This window comes from Hyla sarda, chromosome 1 (genome assembly GCF_029499605.1).
Source record: "Hyla sarda isolate aHylSar1 chromosome 1, aHylSar1.hap1, whole genome shotgun sequence".
NCBI lineage: Eukaryota > Metazoa > Chordata > Amphibia > Anura > Hylidae > Hyla > Hyla sarda.
The window spans coordinates 405,748,168-405,764,035 of NC_079189.1; the positions used below are offsets into that span (position 1 = coordinate 405,748,168).

At 49.5% G+C, this 15,868-nt stretch overlaps 1 long non-coding RNA gene across 1 annotated transcript; it reads left to right on the top strand.

Moving 5' to 3' along the window:
- Window positions 1–871: 871 nt before the first annotated feature.
- LOC130277866 (uncharacterized) lies at window positions 872–1,431 on the top strand. Its single transcript, XR_008845618.1, has 2 exons — window positions 872–980; window positions 1,083–1,431. It is a non-coding gene; the product is annotated as an uncharacterized LOC130277866 (long non-coding RNA).
- Window positions 1,432–15,868: the final 14,437 nt, after the last annotated feature.

The window sequence follows — 15,868 nt, forward strand, 5'->3', positions numbered from 1 at the left end:
GAGGACTTTTTAAAAATGAAAGAAGCGATCTGAATGGTTGCTATTGGCAACAGGGCCACTTTTTATCTTCACAGGTTTTAATAAACTCCCCCCAAACCCCCCCCCCCCCCCCCCCCAGTGTTTTTATCAAAAACTCCACAAAAGATGGCAGAAAAAAGAAATGAGGGGGGTAGTTTTTGTTGATTTTTTTGGGGGCAAAAAAAACCCATCAAACAAGAATTGCATCTGCTCCTAGGCTTAGGCTGGGATTAAACATGATTTATGTGTGGTGTTTTTCAAAGCCCACATTGCTTTATTTTGTGTGGTTCCCCCCTTCGACAGACGTCTGTGCTGCTGTTGCAAAGCTACGATTTCAAGCATGCCCAGGGCATGCTGGGAGTTGTAGTTTTGCAACAGATGGACAGCCACAGGGGATCAGTGGTGATGTATGTCAATCTAGGACCATGGTGTCTGATCTTGAACTGGCTAAATCAGTGGCTGCCGGGATGTCTGACGAGTGACATCCTTCGCTCCAGACCACAACGTCAGGGATGTCACTCGTCAGACGTCCCGGCAGCCAGCGCTGCTCATTGAGCCTGCCAGAGCCGCACTGATCTGTGTAAGAAACCTATGGGCCCAGGCTGTTGGGGCCACCAAATTATATTACAAATACTGAGTGTCTGGTTAGGAGAAACAAGTATATTGCACCCACAGGGAGTAGCGCCATTTTAATAAAAAATTGCCCAAAATCCCTTAGATAACAGTCATACAGAATACATTAGAAAGCTTTTTTGTTGTTCAGCCAATCAGAGAGCAGCACTATTGAAATAGAACTCTCAGGAGGTAACAGCGTGTCACACATGTGATGTCATAACCATTGTCCACCAGAGAGCAGCACTGAGCAGATATAACACTGCTCCTTCTCATTCTTCATCAGTGAGGGGCTGATGCTGGACACTGTAGGGACCGAGAATGCAAAGTCATATACACTACTGTGACTGGTAAGTGTCACATTGTTGTGACCAAAAGGTCTTTAGTGCAGTTCAATGTGCTTTTCTATAATAAACATGTAGATAATCTATCTTTTGTTTTCCATGTCTTAGATGCACTATTTCCAGGATGTGGAGTAGCATTTCCGGACCTACAGCAAGATGTTGGATGAAGACGGAGATTTCCAGACCTATTCCAGAAGAATTTGGATGAAGGCACAGCCCCTCGAATCACGCACATACACAGACACATTTGCCCAAATTCTAGAGGTAACCTCCTTTAGTATGCCCAGAGGAAGGGCAATACAGTAGCCATGGATTCCCTACAGGTTTCCTCCCCTCTGGAGGTTTTTCCTGTCCTGAGTATTAGTTACTGTACGCTCTTTGTGAGTGATGGAGGTTACAAAAAATCCCTACACAAACATTTTTATATATAATAAATAAAGTTCCCCTTTTTAAACCATTCTTTAACTTGTTTGACTCATTTATTTTATTTGTGTGTGAAAAATAGTGTTAGCAAAACGTGGATGACATGAGGTTTTATTTTAAGTGTCCAAAGCTGCTCTCCTGCACGGTCTGCATAATGCGGTGCGGAGAGAGGCAACTGATGCTGGGGGGTACAGTTGCCAAGGCAACCATAGGACACCCAGCAATTTCCATGCATGAGCCTTTTTCTGATGAATGGGACCCTAGGAGAGCGGAGGAGGCAGGTGAGAAGACCTCCATCCACCATTTTAATGATCACCAGATCGCCACAGATGATTCCATTCTTGAATATAATGCCTGCATTACCATAACCTGCTTTGATAATGGTGGGGTTAATGACAAACATTAGAGCGATCGTTGATGATTGCCACTACTGGCTGCCAGGACCTGTCATACATGATGCGAGCACCGGTCCATTGTTCACATCATGTACAGGGTATAAATATACATCCAATCACATCAGGACATACTTTTACATGGTCCACCTACTCAATTTTGATTGTAACGCTCGAATGTCCACACAGAAAATGTATGTGCGGATATTCTGAAGATAGTGGAGCGGTGTCAGAACATGCTGGCGCTAAGATTGCTCAGAAATTCTCTTTATCATAGACGGCAATGTATCTAAGAGCAGAATACACAGAAAGAACAGACGTCTATTCTTTCTGCGGATGCCAGAATTTGAATTTCTGTGCCAGATATTTCCTGTGCGGAAATTCTGCTGTGTGCACAGTGCGCCAGAACCCCATTAAAATTAATGGGACTCTGCTGCAGCGGAATTTCCGTGCGGTATATTCCTGTGCAATTCTGCATGGAAAACCTAACGTGTGAACATACTCTAACAGTCATTAAAAAGAGTGGGGTGGTGCAAATAAGGGTGAGACCAAAGGGCAGGGGCAAAGGGCCAGAGACAAAAGGGCGACAAAATGAAATTTTGCCTAGGGTGACAAAAATTCTTGCACCAGCCCTGGCGGCCATGGCCCAAGCTGCCAAACAGGCAGGGTCCCTGTGCCATTTCAATCTCCTGCATATGAATTGTATCTCTTCTATCATTTCCTGTGATGTCACGCATACATCAAATAATTATGAAAATTAGCATGGCCGGTATTTTTTTTTGCAAGAAAGGTGGCAACCCTAGCAGGCATCCCATTGCATTCTGTCAGTGACCGACACCTTCTGTAGGACACAGGCAAACAAAGTGCCCGTTGCTTTCAATGGACATAACGGGTGTCACAGAAAGAAAGCCAGGGCTCGAATCCTGCAGGAACTTATAGGAACGGCGTCCCTGCACTTTTTTCACAGCTGTAACGCCGTTCCCTTTAGCAGTCCACCTCCAGGACCAACCCTGTGCCCTAATGTTTTGGCTGCTGGACTGGCCGCTCTTCCTTGTCTTCCCCTGCACAGCCGGGTAGTACAGCCAGTGCACTGTGCAGGGGAAGAGGCCGCAGTTATATGGAGCAGTTTAGGAGGAAGATCACTCACCACCATTAGGTCCGTAGCTCCTGGAATGGCATCATGATAGGGGCGGGGCCTTTATCGGGAAGGGGTGGGGCCTCCTGGACTGCACTATTATATAGTATTACAGCGTACAGGAAGCAAGTGGTAAGTGTGTTAGGGGGCAGTGATATTATTTACATGGGACTGTGTGTTAGAGAGGAGGTGGGGTTATTTACATGGGACTGTTTGTTAGAGAAAGGTGAGTAGTCTTATTTATATGAGACTATATGTTGAAGAGAGGGAAGTGTTATTTACATGGGACTGCATGTTGGAGAGAGAGGGGGGTGTTATTTACATGGGACTGTATGTTGGAGAGGGGAAAGTAGTGTAATTTACATAAGACTGTATGTTGAATGGGACTGTATGTTGGATGTTACGCCGAGCGCTCCGGGTCCCCGCTCCTCCCCGGAGCGCTCGCTTCACTCCCCCCGCTGCAGCGCTCCGGTCACGTCCTCTGACCCGGGGCGCTGCGATTCCGCTGCCAGCCGGGATGCGATTCGCGATGCGGGTAGCGCCCGCTCGCGATGCGCACCCCGGCTCCCCTACCTGACTCGCTCTCCGTCTGTTCTGTCCCGGCGCGCGCGGCCCCGCTCCCTAGGGCGCGCGCGCGCAGGGTCTCTGCAATTTAAAGGGCCACTGCGCCGCTGATTGGCGCAGTGGTTCCAATTAGTGTGTTCACCTGTGCACTTCCCTATATCACCTCACTTCCCCTGCACTCCCTTGCCGGATCTTGTTGCCATTGTGCCAGTGAAAGCGTTCCTTGTGTGTTCCTAGCCTGTGTTCCAGACCTTCTGCCGTTGCCCCTGACTACGATCCTTGCTGCCTGCCCCGACCTTCTGCTACGTCCGACCTTGCTTCTGCCTACTCCCTTGTACCGCGCCTATCTTCAGCAGCCAGAGAGGTGAGCCGTTGCTAGTGGATACGACCTGGTCACTACCGCCGCAGCAAGACCATCCCGCTTTGCGGCGGGCTCTGGTGAAAACCAGTAGTGGCTTAGAACCGGTCCACTAGCACGGTCCACGCCAATCCCTCTCTGGCACAGAGGATCCACTACCTGCCAGCCGGCATCGTGACAGTAGATCCGGCCATGGATCCCGCTGAAGTTCCTCTGCCAGTTGTCGCTGACCTCACCACGGTGGTCGCCCAGCAGTCACAACAGATAGCGCAACAAGGCCAACAGCTGTCTCAACTGACCGTTATGCTACAACAGTTACTACCACAGCTTCAGCAGTCATCTCCTCCACCAGCTCCTGCACCTCCTCCGCAGCGAGTGGCCGCTCCTGGGATACGCTTATCCTTGCCGGATAAATTTGATGGGGACTCTAAGTTTTGCCGTGGCTTTCTTTCCCAATGTTCCCTGCATCTGGAGATGATGTCGGACCTGTTTCCCACTGAAAGGTCTAAGGTGGCTTTCGTAGTCAGCCTTCTGTCCGGAAAAGCCCTGTCATGGGCCACACCGCTCTGGGACCGCAATGACCCCGTCACTGCCTCTGTACACTCCTTCTTCTCGGAAATCCGAAGTGTCTTTGAGGAACCTGCCCGAGCCTCTTCTGCTGAGACTGCCCTGTTGAACCTGGTCCAGGGTAATTCTTCCGTTGGCGAGTATGCCGTACAATTCCGTACTCTTGCTTCAGAATTGTCCTGGAATAATGAGGCCCTCTGCGCGACCTTCAAAAAAGGCCTATCCAGCAACATTAAAGATGTTCTGGCCGCACGAGAAATTCCTGCTAATCTACATGAACTTATTCACCTAGCCACTCGCATTGACATGCGTTTTTCCGAAAGGCGTCAGGAACTCCGCCAAGATATGGACTCTGTTCGCACGAGGCGTTTCTTCTCCTCGGCTCCTCTCTCCTCTGGTCCCCTGCAATCTGTTCCTGTGCCTCCCGCCGTGGAGGCTATGCAGGTCGACCGGTCTCGCCTGACACCTCAAGAGAGGACACGACGCCGTATGGAGAACCTCTGCCTGTACTGTGCTAGTACCGAACACTTCCTGAGGGATTGTCCTATCCGTCCTCCCCGCCTGGAAAGACGTATGCTGACTCCGCACAAAGGTGAGACAGTCCTTGATGTCTACTCTGCTTCTCCACGTCTTACTGTGCCTGTGCGGATGTCTGCCTCTGCCTTCTCCTTCTCTACAGTGGCCTTCTTGGACTCTGGATCTGCAGGAAATTTTATTTTGGCCTCTCTCGTCAACAGGTTCAACATCCCCGTGACCAGTCTCGCCAGACCCCTCTACATCAATTGTGTAAATAATGAAAGATTGGACTGTACCATACGTTTCCGCACGGAGCCCCTTCTTATGAGCATCGGATCTCATCATGAGAGGATTGAACTTTTGGTCCTCCCCAATTGCACCTCGGAAATTCTCCTTGGACTTCCCTGGCTTCAACTTCATTCCCCAACCCTGGATTGGTCCACTGGGGAGATCAAGAGTTGGGGGTCCTCTTGTTCCAAGAACTGTCTAAAACCGGTTCCCAGTAACCCTTGCCGTAACTCTGTGGTTCCTCCAGTAACCGGTCTCCCTAAGGCCTATATGGACTTCGCGGATGTTTTCTGCAAAAAACAAGCTGAGACTCTACCTCCTCACAGGCCTTATGATTGCCCTATCGACCTCCTCCCGGGCACTACTCCACCCCGGGGCAGAATTTATCCTCTCTCTGCCCCAGAGACTCTTGCCATGTCCGAATACGTCCAGGAGAATCTTAAAAAGGGCTTTATCCGTAAATCCTCCTCTCCTGCCGGAGCCGGATTTTTCTTTGTGTCCAAAAAAGATGGCTCCCTACGTCCTTGCATTGACTACCGCGGTCTTAATAAAATCACGGTTAAGAACCGCTACCCCTTACCCCTCATCTCTGAACTCTTTGATCGCCTCCAAGGTGCCCACATCTTTACTAAATTGGACTTAAGAGGCGCCTATAACCTCATCCGCATCAGAGAGGGGGACGAGTGGAAAACGGCATTTAACACCAGAGATGGACACTTTGAGTATCTGGTCATGCCCTTTGGCCTGTGCAACGCCCCTGCCGTCTTCCAAGACTTTGTCAATGAAATTTTTCGTGATCTGTTATACTCTTGTGTTGTTGTATATCTGGACGATATCCTAATTTTTTCTGCCAATCTAGAAGAACACCGCCAGCATGTCCGTATGGTTCTTCAGAGACTTCGTGACAACCAACTCTATGCCAAAATTGAGAAATGTCTGTTTGAATGCCAATCTCTTCCTTTTCTAGGATATTTGGTCTCTGGCCAGGGACTACAGATGGATCCAGACAAACTTTCTGCCGTCTTAGATTGGCCACGCCCCTCCAGACTCCGTGCTATCCAACGCTTTTTGGGGTTCGCCAATTATTACAGGCAATTTATTCCACATTTTTCTACCATTGTGGCTCCTATCGTGGCTTTAACCAAAAAAAAATGCTGATCCCAAGTCCTGGCCTCCTCAAGCAGAAGACGCCTTTAAACGACTCAAGTCTGCCTTTTCTTCGGCTCCCGTCCTCTCCAGACCTGACCCTTCCAAACCCTTCCTATTGGAGGTTGATGCCTCCTCAGTGGGAGCTGGAGCTGTTCTTCTACAAAAAAATTCTTCCGGGCATACTGTCACTTGTGGTTTTTTCTCTAGGACCTTCTCTCCAGCGGAGAGGAACTACTCCATCGGGGATCGAGAGCTTCTAGCCATTAAATTAGCACTTGAGGAATGGAGGCATCTGTTGGAGGGATCAAGTTCTCCTGTTATTATCTACACCGACCACAAGAACCTCTCCTACCTCCAGTCTGCCCAACGGCTGAATCCTCGCCAGGCCCGGTGGTCTCTGTTCTTTGCCCGATTTAATTTTGAGATTCACTTTCGTCCTGCCGATAAGAACATTAGGGCCGATGCTCTCTCTCGTTCCTCGGATGCCTCAGAAGTTGAACTCTCTCCGCAACACATCATTCCACCTGACTGCCTGATCTCCACTTCTCCTGCCTCCATCAGGCAGACTCCTCCAGGAAAGACCTTTGTTTCTCCTCGCCAACGCCTCGGAATCCTCAAATGGGGTCACTCCTCCCATCTCGCAGGTCATGCGGGTATCAAGAAATCTGTGCAACTCATCTCCCGCTTCTATTGGTGGCCGACTCTGGAGACGGATGTTGTGGACTTTGTGCGAGCCTGCACTATCTGTGCCCGGGATAAGACTCCTCGCCAGAAGCCCGCTGGTTTTCTTCATCCTCTGCCTGTCCCCGAACAGCCTTGGTCTCTGATTGGTATGGATTTTATTACTGATTTACCCCCTTCCCGTGGCAACACTGTTATTTGGGTGGTCGTTGATCGATTCTCCAAAATGGCACATTTCATCCCTCTTCCTGGTCTTCCTTCTGCGCCTCAGTTGGCTAAACAATTTTTTGTACACATTTTTCGTCTTCACGGGTTGCCTACGCAGATTGTCTCGGATAGAGGCGTCCAATTCGTGTCTAAATTCTGGAGGGCTCTCTGTAAACAACTCAAGATTAAATTAAATTTTTCTTCTGCATATCATCCCCAGTCCAATGGACAAGTAGAAAGAATTAACCAGATCTTGGGTGATTATTTGCGACATTTTGTTTCCTCCCGCCAGGATGACTGGGCAGATCTCCTCCCATGGGCCGAATTCTCGTATAACTTCAGGGTCTCTGAGTCTTCCTCCAAATCCCCATTTTTCGTGGTGTACGGCCGTCACCCTCTTCCCCCCCTCCCTACTCCCTTGCCCTCTGGTCTGCCCGCTGTGGATGAAATCTCTCGTGACCTTTCCATCATATGGAGAGAGACCCAAAATTCTCTCTTACAGGCTTCATCACGCATGAAGAAGTTCGCGGATAAGAAAAGAAGAGCCCCTCCCGTTTTTTCCCCTGGAGACAAGGTATGGCTCTCCGCTAAATATGTCCGCTTCCGTGTCCCTAGCTACAAGTTGGGACCACGCTATCTTGGTCCTTTCAAAATTTTGTGTCAAATTAATCCTGTCTCTTATAAACTTCTTCTTCCTCCTTCTCTTCGTATCCCTAATGCCTTTCACGTCTCTCTTCTCAAACCACTCATCCTCAACCGTTTTTCTCCCAAATCTGTTCCTCCCACTCCTGTTTCCGGCTCCTCGGACATCTTCTCGGTCAAAGAAATCTTAGCTGCCAAAAAGGTCAGAGGGAAAAATTTTTTTTTAGTGGACTGGGAGGGTTGTGGTCCTGAAGAGAGATCCTGGGAACCTGAGGACAACATCCTAGACAAAAGTCTGCTCCTCAGGTTCTCAGGCTCTAAGAAGAGGGGGAGACCCAAGGGGGGGGGTACTGTTACGCCGAGCGCTCCGGGTCCCCGCTCCTCCCCGGAGCGCTCGCTTCACTCCCCCCGCTGCAGCGCTCCGGTCACGTCCTCTGACCCGGGGCGCTGCGATTCCGCTGCCAGCCGGGATGCGATTCGCGATGCGGGTAGCGCCCGCTCGCGATGCGCACCCCGGCTCCCCTACCTGACTCGCTCTCCGTCTGTTCTGTCCCGGCGCGCGCGGCCCCGCTCCCTAGGGCGCGCGCGCGCCGGGTCTCTGCGATTTAAAGGGCCACTGCGCCGCTGATTGGCGCAGTGGTTCCAATTAGTGTGTTCACCTGTGCACTTCCCTATATCACCTCACTTCCCCTGCACTCCCTTGCCGGATCTTGTTGCCATTGTGCCAGTGAAAGCGTTCCTTGTGTGTTCCTAGCCTGTGTTCCAGACCTTCTGCCGTTGCCCCTGACTACGATCCTTGCTGCCTGCCCCGACCTTCTGCTACGTCCGACCTTGCTTCTGCCTACTCCCTTGTACCGCGCCTATCTTCAGCAGCCAGAGAGGTGAGCCGTTGCTAGTGGATACGACCTGGTCACTACCGCCGCAGCAAGACCATCCCGCTTTGCGGCGGGCTCTGGTGAAAACCAGTAGTGGCTTAGAACCGGTCCACTAGCACGGTCCACGCCAATCCCTCTCTGGCACAGAGGATCCACTACCTGCCAGCCGGCATCGTGACATTGGAGAGGGGAAAGTAGTGTAATTTACATAAGACTGTATGTTGAAGAGAAGGGGTTGGTGTTATTTACATGGGACTGTATGTAGGGGAGTGGAGTAGTGGTATTTACATGGGACATTATAGTGGAGGGGGTTGTGTTATTTATATAGGACTGTACGTAGGAGAGGGGAGTAGTGTTATTTACATGGGACTGTATTTAGGAGAGTGGAGTAACTTTATTTACATGGTAATGTGTTAGGTTTAAGGTAGGGAAGTGATATTTAATGGGACCGTATATTGGAGGGGACTGTAGCTGGCTTGTCCCCTGTGCACTGCAGTCTGCTGGGGCGCTATTTGAAGTATCATTACAATTATTGGTAGGGTGAGGGATGCAGGCCTTCAATGGGATCTGCGGCTGATTTTCCGCAGTGGAAATTCAGCTGGCGGAAATCTGCAATAGAGAGCCCGCCCCCATTCAAACTCGCAGCAGGAAACACTTTGCTAACTTGCAATAAAATCCACCCATGTTAAGGAGCCCTTAAGGTCTGTAAACATAAGCTGATTTCGCACAGATTTTGCTACTATTTCACAGCGGATTTTGCTACTATTGACTTCAATAGATCAGCAGAAAACCTGCAATAGTGTCAGATTTGCAGATTTTCTGCAGATCCATCAAAGTCAATGGTAGCAAAATCCCCTGCAGATTTTCTGCAGAAAATGTGCTGCCTGAAATATGCACAAAATCCCCTTTTGTGAATGGACCCTTAGGGGTTCCTATTTTTGCTGCAGTTTTGCTGCAGCAGATTTTGTTGGTCATTGACTTCGATAGGTAGCAATATCTGTTACAGCAAATCTATAGCAGAAAACATGCACGTGTGAACTGACCCTTAGGCTAAGTTTCCACTTGTTTTTTTTTCTGGCAGTGTTTGGATATCTGCCACTCCAGTTTTTTAGCCAAAGTCAGAAGTGGATTCATAAGGGAGGAGAAGTATAAGTCCTTCCTTTATATGTCCTATTCCCTTTAACCCCTTAAGGACCAAGGACGTACCGGTACGTCCTTGGTCCTGCTCTTCTGATATAACGCGGGGTTACACAGTAACCCCGCGTCATATCATGGCGGGCCCGGCGTCATAGTGAAGCCGGGACCCGCCTCTAATAGCGCGCAGCGCCGATCGCGGCGCCGCGCGCTATTAACCCTTTAGCCGCGCGCTCAAAGCTGAGCCGCGCGGCTAAAAGTGAAAGTGAAAGTTCCCGGCTAGCTCAGTCGGGCTGTTCGGGATAGCCGCGGCTAATCGCGGCATCCCGAACAGCTGACAGGACAGCGGGAGGGCCCCTACCTGCCTCCTCGCTGTCCGATCGCCGAATGACTGCTCAGTGCCTGAGATCCAGGCATGAGCAGTCATCCGGCAGAATCGTTGATCACTGGTTTCTTATGAGAAACCAGTGATCAACATAGAAGATCAGTGTGTGCAGTGTTATAGGTCCCTATGGGACCTATAAAACTGCAAAAAAAAAGTGAAAAAAAAAAGTGAATAAAGATCATTTAACTCCTCCCCTATTAAAAGTTTGAATCACCCCCCTTTTCCAATAAAAAAAAAAAACAGTGTAAATAAAAATAAAAATAAACATATGTGGTATCACCGCGTGCGGAAATGTCCGAATTATAAAAATATATCATTAATTAAACCGCTCGGTCAATGGCGTGCGCGCAAAAAAATTCCAAAGTCCAAAATAGTGCATTTTTGGTCACTTTTTATATCATTTAAAAATGAATAAAAAGTGATCAATAAGTCCTATCAATGCAAAAATGGTACCGTTAAAAACTTCAGATCACGGCGCAAAAAATGAGCCCTCATACCGCCCCATACACGGAAAAATAAAAAAGTTATAGGGGTCAGAAGATGACAATTTTAAACGTATTAATTTTCCTGCATGTAGTTATGATTTTTTCCAGAAGTGCGACAAAACCAAACCTATATAAGTAGGGTATCATTTTAATCGTATGGACCTACAGAATACATATCAGGTGTCATTTTTACCGAAAAATGTACTACGTAGAAACGGAAGCCCCCAAAAGTTACAAAACAGCGTTTTTTTTTTTCAATTTTGTCGCACAATGATTTTTTTTCCCGCTTCACCATAGATTTTTGGGCAAAATGACTGACGTCATTACAAAGTAGAATTGGTGGCGCAAAAAATAAGCCATCATATGGATTTTTAGGTGTAAATTTGAAAGAGTTATGATTTTTTAAAGGCAAGGAGCAAAAAACGAAAATGCAAAAACGGAAAAACCTCCGGTCCTTAAGGGGTTAAATACACTTCTGGCTTTTGCAGTGGCAGCATTCCAAAAACTGCCAGAAAAAACCCCAAGTGGAAACTTAGCCTAAGGGCTTGTTCACCCGGGCGGATTTGCTAGCAAACTTGCAGTGAGTTTCCCGCTACGAGTATGAATTAGGGCGGGCTGTCCACAGCAGACTTTTTGACAGCAGAATTTCTACTAAGGAAAATCCGCTGCAGACCCTATTGAAGTCAATTGGGTCTGTGACATATTTCTTCCAGTGGAAATTCTGTTTCCAGTGCAGATAAAGCCTGGAAAATCAAATGCCAGCCCTCCATCTGTGCCCACCTCAGTGGTGCTGGAGATATATATATATATATTCTGGGGGAGAATTCTGTGGCAGAGGGTGTGATTAGGGGTAGGGGTGTGGCTGGAAATCTTGGGTGATTTCCCATACTTTTTTTTCCAGGACTTGGCCCCTGAAGAAAGCCATTCACTGCGGCATTGTCAGGGTCCGGACTAGGGGCTGGTGAAGACACTGGAGGTGGATCCCCTGTACCATAGAGGCGATGACGCGGGCTGTACTGGGGAATCGGTTCTAAGCAGTTACTGGTGTTCACCAGAGCCCGCCGCAAAGCAGAATGGACTTGCTGCGGCAGTAACTACCAGGTCGTGTTCCCCAGTAGTGACTCGACCTCTCTGGCAGCTGAGACTGGCGCGGTACACAAGGACTAGACAGAGGCGAGGTCAGACGTAGCAGAAGGTCAGGGCAGGCAGCGAGGTTCGTAGTCAGGAGCAACAGCAGAAGGTCAAGGTACACAGGCTTGGGACACACTAAACGCTTTCTCAGGGCACAAGGCAACAAGATCCGGCAAGGACAGGAAGGGGAAGTGGGTTTTTATGTGTTTTGAACTGATTGGGCCAGGCACCAATTAGTGGTGCACTGGCCCTTTAAATTTCATAGAGCCGGCACGCACCGGGAGGGCAGTGAAGGAGGACATGGTGGGTGTGAGACACGGGACGCGATCCGAGAGTGGGCACGTCCCGCACCTCGGATCGCGTCCCCTCCGACAACATGGAAGCAGCGCTTCATACATAAGCACGCCGCGAGCGCTCCGGGGAAGCAGCGGGACCCGGAGTGCTCGGCGTGACAGTACCCCCCCCCCCCCCCTTGGGTCTCCCCCTCTTCTTGGAACCAAGGAATCCGTAGATGAGTTCTTTGTCTAGAATATTGTCCTCTGGCTCCCAAGACCTCTCTTCGGGGCCACAATTCTCCCAATCAACAAGAATTTTTTTTTTACCTCTGACAATCTTTGAAGCGAGAATTTCTTTAACCGAGAAGACGTCAGAGGAGCCCGAGACAGGAGCAGGAACGGTGACCTTGGGAGAAAAGCGGTTAAGAATGAGAGGCTTGAGAAGGGAAACATGAAAGGAGTTAGGAATACGAAAAGAAGGAGGAAGATGAAGCTTGTAAGAGACAGGGTTGATTTGACTTTTGACCCTAAATGGCCCGAGGTAACATGGACCCAGCTTGTAGCTAGGGACACGGAACCGAATATATTTGGCAGAGAGCCACAAAAACAGGAGGAATTCTTCTCTTCTTGTCCGCATGTTTCTTCATACGAGAGGAGGCCAGCGAGAACGACTTTTGAGTCTCCTCCCAAATAGAGGAAAATTCCCGGGTCAAATCATCTACGGCAGGGACTCCAGATGAAGTGGGGATAAGGAGGGGGGGAGTGGGTGTCGGCCGTACACCACAAAGAATGGAGACTTGGCGGATGACTCAGAGTCTTTGAAATTGTACGAGAATTCGGCCCAGGGTAGCAGGTCAACCCAATCATCTTGGCGGGAGGAGACAAAATGTCGCAGGTAGTCACCAAGGATTTGGTTTATTCTCTCCACTTGTCCATTAGATTGCGGGTGGTAGGGGGAGGAAAAATTCAATGTAATCTTTAATTGGGTGCAGAGTGCTCTCCAGAATTTCGAGACGAATTGAACGCCTCTATCGGAGACGATATGCGTAGGCAGTCCGTGGAGACGAAAAATGTGCAAAAAGAAATGCTTTGCCAGGGAGGCCAGGGAGTGGAACGAAATGGGCCATTTTGGAGAATCGATCAACGACCACCCAAATGACAGTGTTGCCATGGGATACAGGAAGGTCAGTGACGAAGTCCATCGCTATGTGTGACCAAGGCTGTTCGGGTACTGGCAGAGGAAGAAGAAGACCCGCGGGCCTTTGGCGAGGAATTTTATCACGTGCGCAGACAGTACAGGAGCGTATGAAGTCAGTTACATCTTTTTCAAGGGAAGGCCACCAATAGTGTCTGGCAATCAACTGAGTGGATTTTTTGATTCCAGCGTGACCCGCCAAGTGGGAGGAGTGACCCCATTTGAGAGTCCGGAAGCGAAGACGTGGAGGGACAAATGTTTTTCCTGGAGGAATTGGTGCCAGGGAAGCTGGAGCAGCAGAGATCAGACACTCAGGGGGAACGATGTGTCGGAGAGAGGTTTCTGCCTCCGTGGAATCAGTGGAACGAGTAAGGGCATCCGCCCTGACATTCTTGTCTGCAGGACGAAAATGTATCTGGAAATTAAAGCGAGCGAAGAACAATGACCACTTGGCCTGGCGAGGATTTAAGCGCTGAGCGGACTGTAGGTATGACGGATTTTTGTGGTCAGTGTAGATGGTGATCGGGTGGAGAGACCCTTCCAGGAGATGCCTCCACTCCTCGAGTGCCATTTTAATGGCCAGCAATTCTCGGTCACCAATAGCGTAATTTTTTTCAGGAGGAGAAAATGTTTTAGAGAAAAAACCGCAGGTGACGTTTTTTCCTTTAGCATTTTTCCGAAGAAGAACCGCCCTGGCTCCTACTGAAGAGGCATCCACCTCGAGGAAGAATGGCTTCAGTGGATCAGGCCTAGTCAAGACTGGTGCGCAGGCGAAGGCGGCCTTAAGGCGAGTAAAAGCTTCTTTCGCTTGGGGAGGCCAGGATCTCGGATTCGCATCTTTCTTGGTCAGAGCCACAATGGGAGCCACGATGGTGGAGAAGTGGGGGATAAACTGACAGTAGTAATTAGCGAATCTGAGGAAACGCTGGATAGAGCGAAGTCCAGAGGGGCGTGGCCAATCCAAGACTGCGGAGAGCTTATCGGTGTTCATTTGAAGGCCCTGTCCTGAGACCAGATATCCTAGGAAAGGAAGACAGGTACGTTCAAAGAGGCATTTTTCAATTTTGGCGTAGAGATGGTTAACTCGGAGGCGCTGGAGCACTTGGCGAACATGGAGGCGGTGTTCCTCTAGGTTGGAGGAGAAGATTAGAATATCATCGAGATAGACCACCACGCAAGTATACAACAAGTCCCGGAAGATCTCATTGACAAAGTCTTGGAAGACTGCAGGGGCGTTGCAAAGACTGAATGGCATGACCAGCTATTCGAAGTGACCATCTCTAGTGTTAAAAGCAGTTTTCCACTCATCTCCTTCACGAATTCTGATGAGATTGTACGCGCCCCTGAGGTCAAGCTTGGTAAAAAATCTTTGCTCCGCGCAGGCGGTCAAAGAGTTCCGAGATGAGTGGCAGAGGGTAGCGGTTCTTTATAGTGATCTTATTGAGGCCACGGTAGTCAATACAAGGGCGTAGAGACCCATCCTTCTTGGCAACAAAGAAGAATCCTGCTCCAGCAGGAGAAGAAGACTTCCTGATGAAACCTTTTTTGAGATTCTCCTGAATATATTCCGACATGGCCTCAGTTTCCGGAGCGGAAAGAGGGTAAATCCTGCCACGGGGCAGCGTGGTCCCAGAGAGCAAGTCAATAGGGCAGTCATAGGGCCTATGTGGTGATAAGACCTCTGCCTGTTTTTTGCAAAAGACGTCAGAAAAGTCTTGATAGGCCTTTGGAAGGCCGAGCAAAGGAGAAGCATTAGAGACTTGGCTAGTGGGAAGCGACTTAAGGCAGCGTGAGTGGCAGGAAGAACCACAGGATTTTATGTCCCCCGTGGTCCAGTCGAGGGTAGGAGAATGCCGCTGGAGCCAGGGTAAGCCAAGAAGGATGTCTGAGGTGCAGTTAGGCAGGACAAAGAATTCAATCCTTTCTTGATGGAGAACCCCCACGGTCATGCGTACAGGGGCCGTGCGGTAACGCACGGTAGAATTCAGGTGTTCTCCGTTAACAGAGGAAATGTAGAAGGGCTTGACTAGACGGATAACAGGGATGTTAAACCGGTTGATGAAGGAGGCTTTTATGAAGTTTCCTGTTGAACCAGAGTCCAAGAATGCCTCCGCAGAGAAGGAGGCTTTATCAGCTGGAGAAATCCGCACTGGAATAGTCAGGCGTGGAGAGGAAGAATTTACACCCAGTGACGCCTCTCCCACGATCACTAGGTGCGAGCGTTTCCCTGACGCTGAGGACGAAGAGGACAATCCTTTAGGAAATGTTCCACTTGCCCACTTGCATGGCCTCCTCAGCGGGAGGCACAGTAACAGACTGCAAAGGATGCTGGAAGAGAGGAGCCAGGCGCGGGTATCGCCTGGTGCCAACGAGATCTTTCTCCTGGCGGACTTCTCTCAATGTAGCGCATATCAATGCGGGTAGCCAGGTGGATTAGTTCAGTCAGGGAGGAGGGTATCTCTCGTGCGGCCAGACAATCCTTAATATGGCTG